Below are 21,034 nucleotides of genomic sequence, written 5' to 3'. Positions count from 1 at the left end.
GTTTACTCCTATCCACTACTTTGCCAGCTTGAACGGGAAAACTTCCATGTATATAATTCTGCCACTGGCTTTGAAATTTTGATATTTAAGACTTCAGATTTATATTGGTTTCAAACCAAGCCACCGTTCCATATTTATGTAGATCCTCTATCAAAATGGGCAAAGAGATCAATGGATTCATGAGGCTTACTATCATGTCTTGTTTATAATTTTTTTCCCTCTTCCTCCCCCCACCTTTATCCCCTCCTTAGATGTTAAGAACATAAGAAATTGCCATGCTGGGTCAGACCAAGGGTCCATCAAGCCCAGCATCCTGTTACCAACAGAGGCCAAAACCAGGCCACAAGAACCTGGCAATTACCCAAACACTAAGAAGATCCCATGCTACTGATGCAATTAATAGCAGTGGCTATTCCCTAAGTAAATTGATTAATAGCCATTAATGGACTTCTCCTCCAAGAACTTAGCCAAACCTTTTTTGAACCCAGCTACACTAACTGCACTAACCACATACTCTGGCAACAAATTCCAGAGCTTTATTGTGCGTTGAGTGAAAAAGAATTTTCTCCGATTAGTCTTAAATGTGCTACTTGCTAACTTCATGGAATGCCCCCTAGTCCTTCTATTATTCGAAAGTGTAAATAACCGAGTCACATCTACTCATTCAAGACCTCTCATGATTTTAAAGACCTTTATCATATCCCCCCTCAGCCATCTCTTCTCCAAGCTGAACAGCCCTACTCTCTTCAGCCTTTCCTCATAGGAGAGCTGTTCTAGTCCCTTTATCATTTTGGTTGCTCTTCTCTACCTTCTCCATCACAACTGGAGAAATTACTTACCTGATAATTTCGTTTTCCTTAGTGTAGACAGATGGAGTCAGGACCAATGGGGTATAGTGTACTCCTGCTAGCAGTTGGAGACGGATCAGACTTCAATCTGACGTCAGCCCCTAGTACATATACCCATGCAGGAAGTGCAGCTCTTCAGTATTCTCCTCGAAAAGCATTGTGGATATATGTGTGACTGACTAACTTAATAATTTGGTTAACTTTGAGAACTTCATAACTTGGTTAAACGTTAAACTTGATCTGGTTGATTGACTATAGCTGGAGACTGCCAGTGTACTCAACCGGAAAGCGTTGACACCCGGCAGGGTGGATGCCCTAGGTAAATGAAAAAAACATGGCTTACCCTTGAACATTTGAAGGCCCTGCGTGACGGCAGCCAAGGGTGGGATGCCGAGTTCACCTGTCTACACTAAGGAAAACGAAATTATCAGGTAAGTAATTTCTCCATTTCCTAGCGTGTAGCAGATGGACTCAGGACCAATGGGATGTATAAAAGCTACTCCCGATCCGGGTAGGAGGCTGCCCGTGACCCACTTAGTATTGCCCTTGCAAATGCTGTGTCCTCCCAAGCCTGAACATCCAGACGGTAGAATCTGGAGAAGGTATGGATGGAGGGCCATGTAGCCGCCCTGCAGATCTCAGCAGGTGACAGCATTCTAGTTTCTGCCCATGATACTGCATGGGCTCTGGTAGAATGGGCCTTGACCTGTAGAGGTGGTGGCTTGCCAGCTTCTACATAGGCCGCCTTGATGACTTCTTTGATCCCACAGACGTTGGTTGCCCGTGAGGCCGCTTCCCCTTGTTTCTTTCCGCTGTGAAGGATAAAAAGGTGGTCCGTTTTTCGTACGGGCTCAGACAATGCCAGGTATCCGGATAGGAGTCTGCTGATGTTGAGGTGGCGGAGACTACGGGCTTCTTCCGAATTCTTCCGGGCATCGGTCATTGGTAGCGAGATGGTCTGGTTAAGGTGGAAGTGTGACACCACTTTGGGGAGGAAGGAGGGGACGTGCGTAGTTGGATGGACCCCAGGTGAGCCTGAGGAACGGCTCACGGCAGGACAGTGCTTGTAGTTCCGACATGCGGCGGGCTGAACACACCGCCAGCAGAAACATTGTCTTCAAGGTTAACAGGCGAAGGGACAGGCCTTGCAGGGGGTCTGAAGGCGGTTCCCGCTAGGAAGTCCAAAACGAGATTGAGATTCCACAGAGGTACCGGCCACTTTAGTGGTGGGCGAATGTGTGACTCCTTTCAGGAAGTGTGACACATCCGGGTGAGAGGCTATGCTGTCGCTCTTGGAGCCGTAGCATGACAGGGCCGCCACCTGTACCTTGATGGAGTTGAGGGACAGGCCCTTCTGTAGTCCGTTCTGTAAGAATTCCAGGATCACGGGGGACAGTGAATGAGCGTGGTTTGATGTTGTGGTCGTCGTACCAGGCTTCAAATACTCTCCAGATCGTTATGTACGTTAGAGATGTGGAGAACTTGCGTGCTCATAGGAGGGTGTCATTTACCGCCCCTGAGTACCCGTTCTCTCTCAGGCAATTTGAGCTGGGTCCTCGTGGAGGATTGGACCTTGTTGTAGCAGGTCCCTGTGTGGGGGCAGGGGTAGGGGGTTCCCTGCCAGCAGTCTTCTCATGTCTGCGTACCAGGAGCCACCAGAAGAACTAGTCCCTTGTGTAGGTGTATCTTGTGAACGATTGCGCCCAGTAGGGGCCACGGTATCGATACCTTGGGACTGTGGTTCCCGCCTGCGGCTGAAGTATCTGGATACTTGGGCATTGGATCTGTTTGCCAGAAGGTCCATGTCCGGTGTCCCCCACCGATCCACTATTATCTTGAAGGCTGTGGGTGACAGCCTCCATTCTCCTGGGTCTAGACTTTCCCTGCTGAGGAAGTCTGCCGTGATGATGTCTTTCCCGGTGATGTGGACGGCGGAGATCTCCTGGAGGGTTGCTTCCGCCCACGCCATCAGGGGGTCTATTTCTAGGGACACCTGTTGGCTTCTGGTTCCCCCCTGCTGGTTGATGTAGGCCACTGTCGTGGCGTTGTCCGACATTACTCTGACCGCTTTGTTGCGAAGTCTGTGGGTGAACCGCATGCAGGCTAGTCTGACTGCTCGCGCTTCTAGGCGGTTGATGTTCCATCCCGCCTCTTCTGCATTCCACTGCCCTTGGGTGGTTAGCTCCTCGCAGTGTGCTCCCCCATCCTTGTAGACTGGCATCTGTGGTGAGTAGAGTCCAGGTTGGGGAGGAGAGACTTGATCCCTGGCTCATGTGGCTGGCCTGCAGCCATCACCGTAGCTGGGTCCGAACTCTGCCTGGGAGTGATAGATGTACGGTGTAGTTCTGGGACAGTGGGCTCCACCATGATTGGAGTGAGCGCTGTAGGGGTCTCATGTGGGCTCGCGCCCATAGCACAACTTCCAGTGTGGATGCCATCAGCCAGAGGACTTGCAGGTAATCCCATGCTGTGGGACGAGGATCATCCAGCAAGGTTTGTAGCCGGTTCCACAATTTTGATCTCCTTGTGGGGGGGGGTCAGGCTGACCTTGTCCTCTTTGGTGTCGAATCGGACTCCTAGGTACTCCAGCGACTGTGAGGGCTGTAGGGAGCTTTTGTTTGTGTTGACTACCCATCCTAGGCTTTCCAGTAGAGTTCTGACTCTGCTGGTTGCTTGGCGGCTTTCCTCCGGGGACTTTGCTCTGATCAGCCAATCGTCCAGGTAGGGGTGAACAAGGATTCCTTCCTTCCTCAGTGTTGCCGCCACCACCACTATTACCTTGGTGAACGTCCGGGGTGCTGTGGCTAACCCGAAGGGTAGTGCCCGGAACTGGTAGTGACGGTTCAGGACTTTGAAGCATAGGTAGCGCCGATGTTCCTGATGAATGGGGATGTGCAGATAGGCCTCCGAAAGATCCAGGGATGAGAGAAACTCTCCTGGTTGTATCGCCCTTATAACGGATCGTAGGGTTTCCATGCGGAAGTGAGGGATCCTGAGGCGGTTGACCCACCTGAGACCCAGGATGGGCCTGAATGTTCCCTCTTTCTTGGGAACGATAAAATAAATGGAATGGTGGCCAGTATTTATTTCCTGTGGAGGTACTGGGGTTATGGCCTCGAGTGCCAGTAGCCTGGACAGTGTAGCTTCCACCGCCGCCCTCTTGGAGGGATCGTGGCAGGGGGACTCCATGTACTTGTCCGGAGGAGTTCGTAGGAAATCCAGGTAATACCCCTCCCGAATGATGGCTAGGACCCACTTGTCAGAGGTTCTCTCGACCCATCTGTGGTAGAATAGGGCTAATCTGCCCCCTATGGCTTCTTCCCTTGGATGGGTCAGCTGAATCCCATTGTGGGGTGCGGCTGGGGCCTGTACCCGAGCTGGCTCCTCTCTTGTTGTGCTTGGTCCGAAAGGACTGGTTCCTGCCCGTACGGCGGGGCGCTTGATAGTTGTTCCTGTAAGGATTGAAGCGCTGCGAACTTCTGCCCCTGGAGGACCTGGGGAAGGAACGCCGATTTCTTTTTGTCTTATCTTCCGGCAGTCGCAGCAATGGGGACTCGCCCCATTTGTCGGCCAGTTTCTCTAGTTCACTGTCGAACAGGAGGGATCCTTTGAAGGGCATCCTTGTGAGGCGCGTTTTGGAAGATGCGTCGGCCGACCAGCTTCGGAGCCAGAGTTGTCTCCTAGCAGCCACCGCAGAGGACACTCCTCTGGCCGCTGTGAGCACTAGGTCGGAGGCAGCGTCCGCTAGGAATGATATCGCTGGTTCCATGACTTCTCCCGGGGTGGTGTTCCTGGTTTGTGATAGGCAGGCACGTGTCACCATGGTACAGCAGGCCACAATTTGTAGAGACATAGCGGCGACGTCAAATGATTGAGGATGGACTCCAGACGTCGGTCATGTGCATCTTTGAGCGCAGCTCCTCCCTCCACTGGGATAGTGGTGCGCCTAGAGACCGCGCAGACCATAGCATCCACTCTTGGGCATGCAAGAAGATCTTTGGTTGCTGGGTCCAGGGTCTCCAAGGCTCGTCCCCCTTTGAATGCGGACTCCGGAGCATTCCATTCCAGGTCAATCAGCTGTTGTGCTGCTTGTAACAGAGGGAAATGGCGAGAAGTCTGTCGAAGACCCTCCAGCAGGGGGTTCGGTTTCGTTTCCCCGAAGTACCTGGGCCCAGGATAGCGAGCTCCGTCAGACATTGATTGACCAGGTCCGGGAGCTTGCCCTTTGTGAAGAAGCGTCTCATGGTTCGGTGAGGATCTGTCCGCGGGGGGGGAGCTCCCCTTCTTCTAGGGGTTCGGCTTCTTCCTCAGAGGTGTCAGAGTCCCTGTAGGTGGGGCTTCTGGGTAATGGGAGCCTGTGCCTAGGTCTTGAGGGGCCTGGAGCATATGGGTCCTCCGGTGGAGCATGTGGTTGGACAGCCAGAGGTTCAGTTTACATTTGAACAAAGGCGTGAATCCCCTTGAAAAACTCCACCCATGATATGGACGCTGGATCAAAGCAGAGAGGTGCTGGTTCCTTGGGGGCCCCCGTCTGTGGGGGGCGTCCCCCTGGCTAGGTCCGGGGTGCTCCCTGAGGAGCTGGAACTCGGCCCTGGGTGGGACTGGCCCTGAGCTGGATCTCCCAGGGCCTCCTCGCTTTGTGCGGCTCTGATGTGGCATGCCGGGCAGAGGCCTTGCGCTTTAATTTCTGTTCCTGGGGGGTGCCATGGTTGTCGGCGCGTAAATCTTATGCGCTCCGGTGCGCTTAGATTGAGCGTGTAAGTTGTGCGCACAGCTGTGCCGTAGATATGCGCACAAGGATTTATGCGCGCGTAAGTCTATGAGCACAAGTGCTTTGTGCGCCTGGCTCAGAGATGTGCACTCTGAGGCGAACGGCGCGGCGAGTAGGCCAAGATGGCGACGGCGAGCACACGGGCAATATGGCGACCCCCTCGGAGAGTCTCCACGTGGGCAGAGTTGGAATAGCCGGGCCTGGCCCTGCTAGGGCGGATCAACCCGGTGGCACTGGTCCCGGTCGGTGACCTGTGCTCGTCCTCCACCCTCAGAGACCGGATTTGAGTAGAAGATTTCTACCTTACCTTGTCTTCGGCGCTTCCCGGTTTCATCCCGGGCGGTCTCTGGCTACGGGGGGAGAGAGCAAATACCTTCACCGCCGCACTCGAGAGTGCACCCGCTTCCTCTCAGCCGTGCCCGAAGGATCAGGGGCTAGGTCCTCGCCGCGATTCGGCCGCCGGACCGAGGCTCACCTCAGAGGGACCACGGAAATCACCTTGGGAATCTCAACTGGGGGAGGGACCCGAGGGTATCACTGCAGGAGAGCGGGGCTCGTCTTCAGGTAGGTTTTCTTCTTTAAATTTGATCTAACGCTTGAGAGCGTGCAGATAGTCTCTAACTGCTATGGAGATGGAAAATACTGAAGAGCTGCACTTCCTGCAGGGGTATATGTACTAGGGGCTGACGTCAGATTGAAATCTGATCCGTCTCCAACTGCTAGCAGGAGTACACTATACCCCATTGGTCCTGAGTCCATCTGCTACACGCTAGGAAATATATCTTTTTTGAGATGCGGCGACCAGAATTGTACATAGTATTCAAGGTGCGGTCTCACCATGGAGCGATATAGAGGCATTATGACATTTTCCGTTCTATTAACCATTCCCTTCCTAATAATTCCTAACATTCTATTTGCTTTTTTGACTGCTGCAGCACACCGAGCCGACAATTTTAAAGTATTATCCACTATGTTCAAATGCCTTCCTATTCTGAGCCCGATGTAATAAGACATGAGCAAAAGAATGTGCGCCAAACTTCAGTGCAGTTTCTTTACTCACAGGCTAAAAAAAAAAAAAAAAAAAAAAAAAAGAGTTAACTTCTGATGCAGTAAGCTAACAGTACGCTAACGCAACAGAAGTTAAAGTACATCAATCGAAATATGCACACAGAACATGTTTTCTGCACATTCTGTAATTCCTCCCTTCCTTGCCCCCAAATATAGTACTCCTATACCTCAATTTCAGGTTCAGTGCCATAGAAGTTACTCCACACATGGCCAGGAGTGGAACTTTCAATGTTAAGAAAATGAGTTAAGCCTACACACCTCTCTCTAAACTAGAAAGCAATAGCCAATGCCATAATTAACTTGGGATCTGCTTTAAAAAAAAAACAAGAAAAAAAAAGGTACTAATTTATTTTTATATTTCTTCATTTGTGGGCTAAACTTTGATAAATCTGGAGTAAAGTTGTATGCACTGAGTAAATCCTTACTATATCAACTTGTCAGCTAGAGGACAATACCCCTAAGCTCCCGTGATTGTGTGGGTTGCAGGAGAAACCACATAATTTAGCTTGTTGCCATATCATTTTTTTATATTTTTATTTATTTTTACTATTTATCATTTTAAATCTGTTACAACTTGACAAGAAATGGAACAAAAAAAGATCCAATAAAACAAAATAAGGAAACTTAACATAATAAGAAATATAAGATCCCTATAGTACACTGTCAGATCACAAACAGGAGGAATTCCAATGGTAATTATGAGAAGAAATAATAAATCATAGGAAAAAAAAGGCCAAATTATACTAAGGGCTACAGTCTACAAATAAAACTGCGCCGAACATTGATGATTATGGGCTGGATATAGGGGCTGACAACTTGCCGCAGGATCAACCATCCTGAATCTTTCCTATCCCACCACTGAATTCAATCTTGTAAAGCTACAAATATCTGTCTACTTTCAGTCTCTGTGTATATTTCAATGCATATTTTATTAATCACTTATAATTCAAATCCACATACATCTAAAATCTACTCACACTCATCACGAATACCACATTCATCCACAGGTTATAACATTGCACCTATCACTCATATTAAAATACATGCACATATTACATATATTAATTGTACAGCAATTGTGAACATCAGTAATTATCCCACTTAATTTATTTTTATAAAAGTTTCCAATTGCTCAAATAAGTTATTTATAACCAACACTATCTCCTTACTCCGTTCCCTTCTCAATAGATCTTTTTGCAGCTCCCGACGAGAAGCTCTCATTTCACCCAGATGGTTTCCTCAGGGGATTATTATTAAATCATTCTTTCTTCATTTTCAATATAGGGAACAGCTGTACCATTCTCATTCTTGTTGTGCATATGAGTTTTTGCTGAAAGTGTTGTCTATCATAAAACACAAACGTGATCATAAATATTAAACTTAAATAGCAGACATCTATGAATCACTTCCTAAAACACTGTATTTACCAAATAACACTTTTTCCAGTCACCACCTCTATATATGTCAAAACCATCCTTATTCCATCACTCACCTCTTTAATTTCTCTGTTCAGACTATTCAATATGCTATGTCCATTTTCTTCCAACCGATATACACACAAACCTACCAATCCACAAAAATGTTGTCATATTTCCAATATTCAAACCCAATTTTGAATCCCATATCTGTATTCTTGCCAAAATATACTAACCTTAGAGTATTATTGGGTCTATCTTGTGATTTTACACCCGCGATTTTTCTGCTCTGCACTCTTCACCTCACGTTCAGGCAATTTCAATGTCTTTAATAGTCTATTGCCGAATTTCACATTAAACCTTTGTAGGGAAAATATAGTTATACATAATTACCCTTCTAACCCATATGGCTACCACATAATTCCATTTTATCATTGAGCACCTCAGCAATATCCGTACAAAGAGAGAGAGAATGCACCATTAGTGCAACATTGGCAGGAGAAAAATCATGAAATCCAGGAATTAAGATTCGTTGTATTGAACCAAGTTGAGTTGAGAAGGGGAGGTGATATATCTAACATTTTAATGAAGAAGGAGCAACGGTATATATTTCAGTGGGGCACAATAAAACCATTTGGCTTAAATCAAGAGGTAGAATGGTGTGCGTTTTTGTAATTTCTATTAAGTGTATCACCTGGAAAATATATGTAGAATTGTGAAAGGTTTTGTTTTTGACAACTACTATAAGATTGACAGGATGGACATTTAAAGAAGGTGGGACTTTGTCGGGGTGACGTAAGGTACGTGATTTGGGACCGTGTGAGTGACGTAAGGCATATGATTCGGCAGAAAGCAATGAGATTGGTAGGAGGGATATTAAAAAAGGGTTTGGGAAAGTTACAATGCACAGCCGCGGCGTTCTTTAAGGAGAGAATGGAGTAAAATTTGAAAACACGTTTGGAGGTGAGCTACTTTTTACTATATAAAATGGAATTATGTGGTAGCCATATGGGTTAGAAGGGTAATTATGTATAATTATATTTGCCCTACAAAGGTTTAATGTGAAATTCGGCAATAGACTATTAAAGATGTGCCTGGAGACGATCGAGGGGAGTCGGGCTCACCGGACAAAGTCGACTCTTGTACGAGAGGGATGTGGTCTAATGGTTGGAGTGAAGGTCCCTTAGTAAACTTGTCCCTGGACGTTCTGGGAAGGAAATGTGGTTGCGGTGATTCTGGCTCATAGGCAGTCGAGGAGGGAGGTAGGGTGAACATGGATTGCAGCATCTCAAGCCAGAGAGAGAGCTGAAGTTAGTTGGGAAAATGCTTGTTGAGTTTGCGGCAGCATATGCAGTTTGGAAGGTCGTGTAGAAACCGTGGATGGCAGCGCCGCCAACAAAATATCAGAGTCTGGAGCCCTAGACTGTCCCTGTTGTGGGCGTAAGCCTGTTATCTCTCTTTTCTTTTGTAACAGCTCCTGTAGCCCCACATCTGAAGCTCTGTGTCTAGAGCTGGAAGATAGGTCAGAGAACACCTGTCATGGTGAGGACGAGGAAGATGAATATGATGTTATCCGCACCTATTCCTCTTCCGACTGCAGGGGGGGGGGGGGGACGGACGACCATGGGTCCCCTCACCTATGGGTGAAGTTGAATGCCCCGAGAGGTGTGGGCTAGATAATGGTAGGATATGTTGCCTCAAGGCTTCTGCCGGTCTTTTCCCAGTTGTCATCATTGATTGACGACTTCCCTGGCTTGTCCTACCCTTGCTGATGGAAGATAAGATAATTGCTGCTATGTTCCTGCATCCAGTGGAACACGTCCCATGAATGATGCATCAGCTTGTGCGTCGATGGATGCAGAGGTTTCACTCCCGTGCTTCAGGTGTCGATGTTGGTGTTGTACGGGCTGATCACTGCGTCGCGTGCGATGACAGCGTCACGTGCGATGACGGCGGCACCAGATGTGATTTCAGCTTCTTCCGCGGCGCATCCTGCGCCGTCTTCCGATGCTTCAACTTCAATGCTGAATGCGATTTTATAGGTTGTGTCTGTGCGGTTGACACAGGTAGGGAATGCTTGGACGCAGCCGTCATTAGCCCCCCCCCCATCGCCGTGGAACCCGGGAGCAATTGATGCGGCTTCATTTTGGAGCTCTGGGAGTGTCGAGCACTCTGGGCTTCCTTGCTCCCAATGTGTCCTCCAATCCTGGAGGTTTTCGGCTCCACTGATGCCACTCTCCTTACCTTCGGGGCCTGATGTTTGGATGGCCCCGGAGATGAATGAGCCTCCGATGTTGGGGCAGAGGAGCCTCCCGAGGCTAAGAGAAGGTCCTGGATCTTCTGAGCCCGTTGTCGCTGGGTGACATGCGGCCTGGTCGTGATGCGGTCCCAAACAAACCAGTAGCATTGATCATGTCCATCTGTAAGGACATGATCTTGCTGCATTTACAAGGTTTAAAGCCCGACGGCCTCGGGTCTAACTTTTTTGACATTTTTTAAGAAGTAGGTGAAAATAGTCTGAGGAGATGAAGCTCTCGTGCGTTCCTGCGTGCGGAAAAAAACAGACTGAGGAGAGACAGTTTTTCTGCACAGGAAGGCACGTGCAGCCGCACAAAGCAGAGCTCTGAACTCTGCTTAGAAGCTCCACCTTCCTGGGCCTTGATAGAGCGTTCCCATGACAGCATGGCTAATTCAGCCCTGCTATCAATGGGAAAAATATCCTTCACTACTTTTTCCTCCTTACAGCCCATGCACCTTGCCCCTTAAAAGTTGTTTTAAGACAATCCCAAATTACCTGGGGACTCATTCACCTGTGTTATTTATTTCCAAAGAACTTCCTTATCTCTTCTTTTATATTAGTACATATCTGCTTGTCTTTTAAATAGATCTAGTTTCCAAAAAAAAACAAACCAAAAAAAAAAACCCTCACCTTTTGTCTGGTCCTGTGTCTGGATTCCATCTTCTTCATCCTGGAGGTATTGCCACAAATAGTGAACCTCAGGCCAAAGTGGGCACAGCCTTTGCATTTAGTAGTGATCTTTCAGCTCTCTCTGCCTTAAGACGCTGTACATCTTCAGTTTGTGTCCCTCCCAAAACACTGCTGCCACTATTTATTTTTATGAGAAAAAGTCATAAAAGCAGACCACTAGCCCAAGGAAGCCATGTCACAAGTCTCCAGCAGCACTGTATTTTCGCAATTCCTGCATTGCAGTCAGCGAGTTCAAAGTCCCCAGACCTTTATGTTGCTTCACCTTGACCCATTTCTAGGTATTCCAGTTTGTCCATCAAATCAGTATTTGTCGACCAACACTTTTGTGCGCTTTTTGCATCTCCATATGCTCCTCTGTTCTCCACTCGGCCTCATCAATCCTGGTCACATCACCTCATAGCTCAGTGAATTTCCAGTATTTCTCCTTTTACTGATACTATACCTCATATATATCTTTTTTCCAAGTCCCAGGAACCAGGCTTTCAACTCTGCGCTTGCAATTTCTCTTCCTACTGTTTTGGTGTTCTTCTCCTTTTCCTCCAACCCCAGAGCCCTATTCCTCTTGGGTCTTGCTTCCCAGGGAAGTCCATTCTTCTATACCAAAAGAAATTCTTTAATTTCTGCCATTTACCAAAGTCACCATGCTCTTGGTAATAAAACACTGCCAGATGCTAGTTTTTTGTGAGGGTTATATCATGGATCACTACAGATTAGCTAGCTATTTTTATTTCATCTAGTCTAGGACTCACAGCTCAGGCAGCCATCTCAGATTGCAACATTCTTTCCTCCCACTTAAATTTTGTAATGCTCATGAGTGTAAGGGGAAGGAAGTGAGGGTAACCAAGAGCATAGAGCAAAGATGAGTACCTGGCTGCGAAAACTTTGGTTACAGCTCTGCCGGTGCTAGCCAGTTCTGATCACCGCTATTCCTGCTAATCACGGACATCAGAAACCCTCCCAAGCAAAAAATGTTAGGCAACCAAACTGAATTCTGTGCAATAATCTGATATACAGGCTTCAAAATATGCTAAGTTTTGAAGTCATGGGTGGGTGGGTTTCTCTATTTGTTAAAAACTTTGTAGGTGTACTAAAACTACTGTTTTATTGATTTGTAGAGATTTTTTTTCTGATTGTATAACTCAAAAATATATTGGGGGGGGGGGGGGGGGGGCCAAAAAAAAATATAAATCCAAAAGATTAAGTTTTACAAATCCAGACAAATTTGAATCAGTCCATTAAGAGAGTACCATCATCAGAAACCCAAGCAAAGAGAAGACATGGGATATCTACAACAAATTACCACTGAAGGTATACAGAAGGAATTCTTATTATGACCATACAGATATCAGCAGAGCTAAGTTTTGACCAGTTAAACAAAACAGAAAAAAAAACCGCTAAACCACACATGGGTAGATTTCTGAAACAGAATTAACAAAAAGATCCATAATGGCTACTTGGCCATCATTTATAGTTTAAACACATTTCAATTAGAGTACAGCCCAGTCAAGACAAAAAAACAAACAAACAGGATACACTAAACAATAACTTAAGAAAAAGATACTATTTCAATCTGGTAAAACACAAGAGAACTGAAAAGCCAACCACAGCAGGAGATAAATTCCCTTCATGACTAACACATTGTGTTGACTTGGTTACTCACTGTTATTAATTCCAGGTACTCAACTTCAGAGATAAGGGAAGCCCACAATGTGACCTTTGTCCACCACACATGGCCAGGTTCTCCCTAGCTGTGTCTGTTCTAGAACTGGAATCTTGCTTTCATCCATGCAAGGATACATTCAAGCAGAAAGAACACGGCAGCTTGATCTTCCAAAGCAAGGCACATTCCACAGGGAACCATGCTCGTAAAAGGACAAACATTGGATTTTTTGACCAGCAAACTGGGCAAATAAAAAGACACCCAACAACCCACAGCTGAAGGAAAGAACGGATTTCTACAGTACCCAAAGAGTAAACATTTCACGAATCAGTAACTTGCAACTAGTAAACCAAAACTGCTGCGCCAACCACTGGTTTTAAGCTTAAAATTTAAGAAAAAAAGTTTCAGGCAGGTTGGGTGACTCAGTGGCAAGTGCTGTGCACTTTTTACAAGGATTCTGCCCAGTTTAATTCCCCGTTTGCATCTTCTGTATCCTGGGTCAGCCTTGCTGGGGATGCTGCATTCACAGCCCCTGGAGGAATGGGGAAGTCATGGTTAAATCGATAAGGGCGACACCTGGTGACTAGATTTAGAGTTCATGATCTAGGGTTCCACAAGGAGCCATGGCGCACTGCTCCCAGCCTCAGGGAAAAAATCCCCAGGCAGTTGCAAATAAAAGGGGCATGGCAATAAGATCCCAGTACTGGTTCAGACTGGGCTGAAAAAAAAGGAGGAACTATCAAGTGAAAAAAAAACAAAAACCCAAAACTATAACTGATCTACCTTGCATGCTTGCCAGTTCCTATTTTTAGTTCTCCCCAAAAAGGCGTCTCATCCCATGAATCACTCACAAGCCTTCTGCAACTCACTATGGGGCCGATGTAATAAGGGGCGCTGAAGCTGCCGCAGGTTTGTGCGTGCCTGTACGCGGGTTTGTAAGCGCATTTTCCCATGCAAAGGATGTAATAAGGGTTTTGAGCACAGGAAAAGCGCGCATACAAACGCGCTCACAGACCCGCAGTTTTTCCTGTGCGAATGCATGCTAATGACATGCAAAGGAGGCGATTAGCTAATTATAGGCATTGCAGGGAGCTGTGCTAATGCTAGTGTGGTTTTTTTTTAATGCGGTTTATTTACTGCCATGTCAGGGAAAGAGTTAAGTGTCAGTGCTGACTCGGGGGACCTATGTCTGTGTCCGAGCGTCCTGAAAACCACCTAGCTGAGTGCCAATCTCAGCATCTGAGTAGCCAGCTTAGCAAAGTGCTTTTCTGGGCAACCGAGCAGCCGGCATCGCTAGGCGCTTTTCTCAACGTCGGAACGGCTAGCTTAGGTAAGTGCTTCCCTAGGCACTTTTCGACATCAGAGAGGCCAGATTTGCAACCAGCTGAGCACCTAGCTCAGCATCTGAGTGGCAAGATTAGCTAGGTGCCTTTCTGGGCACCAGAGCATCCATATTTGCTCCCAGCTGAGTGCCTATGTCAGCACCCAAGCATCCAGATTGGTGCCCAACTGAACACCAATCTCACTGCTATGCCAGTGTGAATTAGCATCCATAAAAAAAGTTTGCCATGTTTTCTGCAGCACAGTTATTTGAAATACTAAAATTGCTTTCCAAGGTCATTACTTTCACTTAATAGGGAGACCATTTCACTCGCTTTTATGCGCAGATTATCGGTGCGGATTTTGAGTGCAGATGCAGCCGATTACATAGGACTGTATTTCTGCACGCAAATCAATTGCATAATTTATGTTTTTTTTACATCCCGTGGAAGCATCTTCAGCTGCGCGTGGTCATCAAAACCCACGCTCATAACTAGCGTCTGTTTGGCCACAGGTCTTTTTACATCGGCCCCTGTGAAAGCGTCTCATGCATTGAAACACATCAGCAGTAGCACTGGCTTGTGACTAAGCAGCAAAATTGCCAACTGTTTTTACATCTGGTTACAGGTTGAGCTGACTTTCAGCCTTCTTACCAAAGCGAGCGATTGTTCTTTCGTGAAGTTACATAGCTATATGGACAGCACCAGCTTCTAATTCCCCACAGATCTGAGCATCGAGCACAGTGCTTTTCACTAAGGCACATTGGTTAGGGAAAACTGAGCTACTGTCCATCTCAAACGCTGGGAGGGGGGGGGGGGGGGGGAGAAATGGGCAGGAGTAACAATGCCACTGTACAACAGTGGTTCTCAACTTTTTTTCAGTTGGGACACCCCTGACAGTTGGTTCTCATATGCGTGAGACACTGAACATGTGACCGCCATGGGGCTAAATGTAAACATATATGCTGCATCCACAGGAAGCCCCTCAAACCCCTCCAATAATGAGTGCAGAGCAGAACTAGGACATTCCCCGTACAATTCACCATATTAAAAAAAAGATGGTCTGGTTCTGGTGTCATCTCAGTAGCAGCAACACAAGCTCCCTCTACTGCCAGGCACAACAGCCCTCCTTATGAAAAGACAGTAATTTACCACCAATACATGTCCTATTGAGAAACATAACAAATAAGTGATACAGATGCTAGAGAAATAGCTCACCTCTGTTACATACACAAAACCAACCTTCACCAAGTACAGAAAGACCAAAAATTATGAATATGGAGACAAACTGGAATGGAAACCCAAAAAAGCCACTGCATGTAGTGCAAAACTGGAGAAATGGAAACAGAAATATAGTACCTAACATACTCCCAGGATCTGCAATAATGCACACAAAGTTATACCTGTATTACGGCATGTACTCAAATGGAACCACCCTACCTATGAAAAGGCAACAGTACAAATATTAAACCAGGCCCTACACACCAATACAGCTCCTATTATGAAAACAGAAAAAAAGCAAGCTGCTATATATATCCCCCATACAGAAATAACTTTAAAACTATAATAAATGGTTCAAAACAGCTGATGAACACAATATTCAACAATTGAACTCAAATTAAAAATTCTTCAATCTCATCACATAATACCCAATAATTAAAATGGCAGTAAATCAAGAAAAATAAACTTAAAAAGCCACCTTTACTTACCCTCTCCAGCAACTCTCCTGCTCCTTTCCCTTGCAGACCAAAAGCACTCACCTGAAGCAGCAATGGCTGCTGAAGCTCTGTCCTCACAGTCCTCTTCCTTAAAGCCCATGTCCAGTCACTCACACACACCAATTACACCCCATGTCCAGCCTCTCTCTCTCACACACCAGTCATCTCCCTGACCTGTCTCTCTGTCATACATATGCTCTCTCACTTTGACACATACTGTCAATCACACTTGCACAAACACGCTCTTACTTACATGCTGTCAATCACACACACACACACACACACACACACTCTCTCTCCCCCTTTGGCTCAAACCAACCCCCCTCCCCCCCAGCAGAAAGGACAGCTGCAGTAGCCTCCTCTTTCAGCCCTTGCGGCTCAAGAATGAAGAACCCCATTGGCTGCAGTGTCTTATACTGCTCTCTTTCTCCTGTCTCTGATCGCCAGCTCTGCTCGATTTTGGTCTGGGTCCATGCTTTTGCCGCTACTTTATGCAGCACGGTCTTTTCTTTCCACGTGCCCCATTTACATCACTTCCTGTTCCAGGCTGTGGGAGCAGGAAGAAGGGCCATGCCACTGATGTTGACAGCTTCCACCAGTGGCATACCTAAAGTATTTGGCACCTGGGGCGGATACTTCCTTTGGCACCCCCAACCCATATATAAATTTTAAAGTTTCCTAAACATTGATAAAATATTTCAAAACAGCAGACACATCAAACACCACCCAATAATTAAAACTAATAATAATTTTCCCCCACGCCATACCTGGGAACCTTTGATTTCCAGTAACCCTGAGATTGTCATGGATTAATGGAGGGCACACACAAACTTTCTCCACTCTCTTATATTGTCACTCTTCTTCTCCTCCTTCACTCCCCCTTCCCACCTCTTGGTCACTCATCTCCCTTCCCTCCCACTCGACTTCCATCCCTTGCCCCCAGTCACTCAAATCCCATTCCCTCACTCTCACTCCCCCTCTTCCCTGTCACTCACTCCCTCATTCTCACTCCCTCCCCTTTCCTCTCAGTCACTCACCACCCTCTCCCCTTCCCATCCCTCACTCTCTGTCACAACGCCATGTGACTCACCTCTGCCCCAAGGTGGTCCTCCTTCCCGCTGGCGAGGTGCAAGAAGCCCGCTGGCAGAGCACCACAGTGCTACCACGCTGGGGGCCGCCAATCGTTGGCAGGAGGCTGGGAACCCCCACCTGCCTGTCACAAACCTGCGCCACGCTGGGCCACAGCAGGGGAGGCGCCAGGAGAGGGACATGACAGGAGCCAGAGAGCACAGCAGAGCTGGTAGCAGCAGCGTGCGCTCAGGGCGGGCAAAGCATGTTTTCTTTTCTCTTCTGCAGCTGCGCCGCCAGACTGTATGTGAAGTCAGCTGACTGGTGCTATGAAACACTCCCGATGTCACCCCTCTCCCTTGTTGTCACCCAGGGTGGACTGCCCCCCCCCCCCCCTTAGTAGGCCACTGGCTTCCAGTAACATTACTGCTGTTCCTGCCCGAACAGAACGGCAGCAGTATTAGTGGAAGAATATATGCGACTCACTGCAATGAAGGGGGACACCAGGAAGCCGCAGCACACCTGCTGGTGCTTGGCGACACACTGGTGAGAATCGCTGGTGTACAAAACCCAAAGTACTACTCCATTCTCAAATGGATGCACCGGTGCATTTTAGATTAACAAAACAAAAAAGATTTCATCCATCTGCCATGTAACTAAAAGTCAAATAGCATCATTTGTGGAGCAGAAAGAATCTCTCTTGATCTATTTGCAGAAGCCGAAGAGGTTTCCATCCTCTTTGATTCATAAGGCACACATTCAAAAAAGGTTGAGCACCTAAATTTAGGAATCTTAGTACGCTGAGAATAGGCACCTAAGTTTAGGGCTGTTATTCACTCTCCCAATGCCAGCCACTGACTGCCTAACCTTCTTCTTACTTGACTCCCATCTCCCCCTTCCAACTTTTTAGGGTGGCTTTAGGTACATGGATATGGATATTTTTCAATTTTAAAAACAATTCTAAGCAACTAAGTCCTGACATCAGCAGCCTAAATTTTAAAATCTCACCCTAAGAATGACTGTACAATTCAAAGTCACATCAAGTGGCTTACATAAACTCAATACAAGAACCTTCTTCATAAGAAAGACTCAGTTTCTCTCTTATGGAGAATTTGTTATAGACTGTTTTGTCCAGGATAACATGTACTGCATGAAACTAACTAGCGGGAGAGGGGACAAAATATCAGTCTGTCCTAAACAGAACAGTTTGTAACTATGCGAAATCATATTACAGACTGCCTCAAAAAAAAATTAAACTAAGGCAAATATTGTACAAGTTACTACTTTATATAAAGAACTATTCCATGGATGGTGTCTATTACTAACACAGCTGTGTTTTTTTTCTTTTTTCTATCTTCTTCAGGGCTCCAAGCCAACTTCATTAAAGAGAAGTGCGAAGCCACTCAATGAAACATGGGCAAATAATGTTAGTTCAAAATTAGGCTTTAGGATCTGTGCTTTCCTATAGCCACAGATGTCACCCTGCAAGAGAGAGTCATCAAAGCTATATTGTGCATTAAAGAAAACAAACAATCTATGAAAAGAAGCGACTGGCAAAAGATTAGCTAGTCTAATAAAAAGTCATCATTATAGTTGAAGTAAAAATGAGCTTCCACAAACTGAAGCAAATATGGAATAGTATTTAGCTTGGTTTTAAAAAGCAATCAAATAAGAAGAAAGACTGGTCTAGTTTGAAATTCCCTACAAAATGCAATTCACCTGGCACAGAATAGTATATGGACTATGATTCCAGGAATGGATCCCCTCAGTGCCTGTTAGTCAATCTTTCACATCAGCCCAGAAAGGGAATGAATATACATACACACACACTATACTCAATATATTTCCTATAAATAACTATCAATGAAAGCTGCCAGTACTATAAAGAGACTGATTTGTGGCTTCTATATCCTCTCCGCAATCCGAACCAGTAAATGTCCAAACTCTCCTCCCACCAAATCCAGGAGCATCCAAACTAAAATGACCCAGAGAGAGCAAGTATTAAGGGCATGAGCATTACATCTGAGAGCTTGACATCATTCCCAAGAAACTGGTTTAGGAATGAGGTCCATGCCTGTCAAGGAATGCGCAAGACTAACCCCCATCTGAAGGCATTACCTGCCAGAGATCCTCTGAACCTCACATTTTGGAAGGCCTCCTCTCACTTTAAACCAGTAAAAAAATAAATAAATAAACAGAGAGAGTGTGGGGCTCTGGTGAAGGGAAGTTTTGTTTTCTTAATAGCTCAAACCCGAGAAGTAACATGTCCATACCCAGTGAGCGCAGAAGTTTGCAGGTCTTTGCAAACGTTGTGGTGATAGCCAGAGACGAGCTATGTTCCAGTGAAAGCGAATTTAACATTTGAATAAGGAGCACGGCAAGCACGCTGTTGCAACTGTGGTTGCTACTACACATGGAGTACCCCCGAGCATTACAACACGAGGACAAAGAATCGCTCAAGCTCGTTTCTGCTCACTTTCAGCGCCGGAACGGAAACGGGAACTCTGTGACCCAAGGGGGGGGGGGGCTGCAATAATACAAGATGCAGCACGGAAACAACTGGAGAGCCCGGGGCCGGTGCTCTGCTGCTTCCTTTCCAGTCACCGAGCAGCTAGCGGTCGAGGGGAAAAAAAAAAAAAAAAAAAAAGAGAGGGTGGCGGGAAAGGAGGCGCTGCAGGTCAGCGGCCAAGCCGACCGCCGCCGCCGCCGCGGATGCAGCACAGCGGCTGTTGCCGTTGCCAGGCTCGAGCCGTTGCCAGGTCCCGAACGTTCCATACTCACCCACGCGCCACTGCTCCTGCTCCTTCCCTCTCGCTCTCCTCTTCTTTTCGGGTTTAAAAAAACAGATTTGGTTCTGCCTGCGAGGACGGAGCGTAGTGACGTCGGGCGCAGGAGCCGCCCCCACCTTTCCTCGAGCTGCTGGTCCCGGCCCAGGGGGCGCTGTCACCTGCGCAACTCTTTTAGCCCCCTGTTAATTGGGAAGATACGAAGGGGGCCCATAGCCTTCCAGCATGGGACAGAATCGTTTGTGCCTGTCTTGCCGGACACATTTTACTTTTTTTTTTTTTTGGAAGTTGCGTTTTGAGCAGGCCAAGGAACCACAGGCCATATTAGTGTTCCCAGAAGTGGAAGTCATGTACCAGGCTTGCCCGCAGAGTAACAGTGTGAGCCGGCCTTACCCTTCTTGTGGTGCTGTGAGCAATCTGGATGATACATAGTGGGAGTGCACTTCTAAACCCAAACTGCCAAAGACTTTAGTGAATGGTAGTTAGTTTACATAAACTAGGAGTGGCCAACCTTTCTCAGAGCCAGAGATAAAAAGATAAGACTACACAGTACCAAAGAGCCAAGCATTTTTTACAGAACGCCTTTTAACACATACAAGGTTAATAATAATAATAATAAAAGTAATGGCATTTCCTTTACCTTGGCACACTGCCACTCTCCTGTAGGCCTGGGTTCAGCCACTCTCTTCCTCTCCTCTGCTGGGTGCCAGGGTGCAGCCACTCTCAGCCTCTCGCTTTCCCTTCTCATTGGGCAGAAGAGGTATGACAAAACTTCTGCTGTTGAGCAGGCTGCGGAGACAGGGTCACCAAAAGCAGGAGCTATAAGCTCCAGAGGGAGACAGCAAAGAGCTCGGGGGAGTGGAAAGCATCACGGTTTGGAAGTGAAAAAGCCGCATGTGAGATTCTGGCGGTTGGCAACCCCTGACAGCTTCAACAATTTAGCATGCCTTTCACCACCATGGTATCCACAGATACATCAGTTGTGCATGTGGTTCTGAAGCTCAGAGGTTACCACACCTCTCACTTGAAACCCTCTGGAGCAGCAGTTCTAAACCTTTTTTTCTGTCGGGACACACGTCAGATGGTTCTCACATGAGTGACACACTGAACACATGAACGTCACGGGGCTAAATGTAAACACATACTCTGTATCTACACCCCCCCCCTCCCCAGCAATAGCTGCAGAACAGAACTAGGACATTCCCTGTTCAATTTAACATACAAAAAAAATATTTCTGGTGTCATCTCAGTAATAGCAACAACTCTCTCCTACCAGGCGCAATAGCCCTCCTTATGAAAAGACAACAATTTACCACCAATACATGTCCTATTGAGAAAATACAACAAATAAGATTGATACATAACAAAACTGACCTTCACCAAGAACAGAAA

General features: G+C 46.7%; 1 protein-coding gene across 1 annotated transcript in view; it reads right to left on the bottom strand.

Moving 5' to 3' along the window:
- TPST2 (tyrosylprotein sulfotransferase 2) overlaps window positions 1-19,776 on the bottom strand; it is a 201,340-nt gene extending 181,564 nt beyond the window's left edge. The window contains exon 1 of the mRNA XM_029571546.1: window positions 19,638-19,776. The gene's annotated coding sequence lies outside the window, so the exon portion shown is untranslated. The remainder of the gene's footprint in view (window positions 1-19,637) is intronic.
- Between the last annotated feature and the right edge of the window lie 1,258 nt (window positions 19,777-21,034).

The sequence above is a fragment of the Rhinatrema bivittatum genome, chromosome 11 (genome assembly GCF_901001135.1).
Source record: "Rhinatrema bivittatum chromosome 11, aRhiBiv1.1, whole genome shotgun sequence".
Lineage (NCBI taxonomy): Eukaryota > Metazoa > Chordata > Amphibia > Gymnophiona > Rhinatrematidae > Rhinatrema > Rhinatrema bivittatum.
Note: the sequence above shows the minus strand (reverse complement) of the source record. Positions and strands in the feature narration are given on the sequence as shown.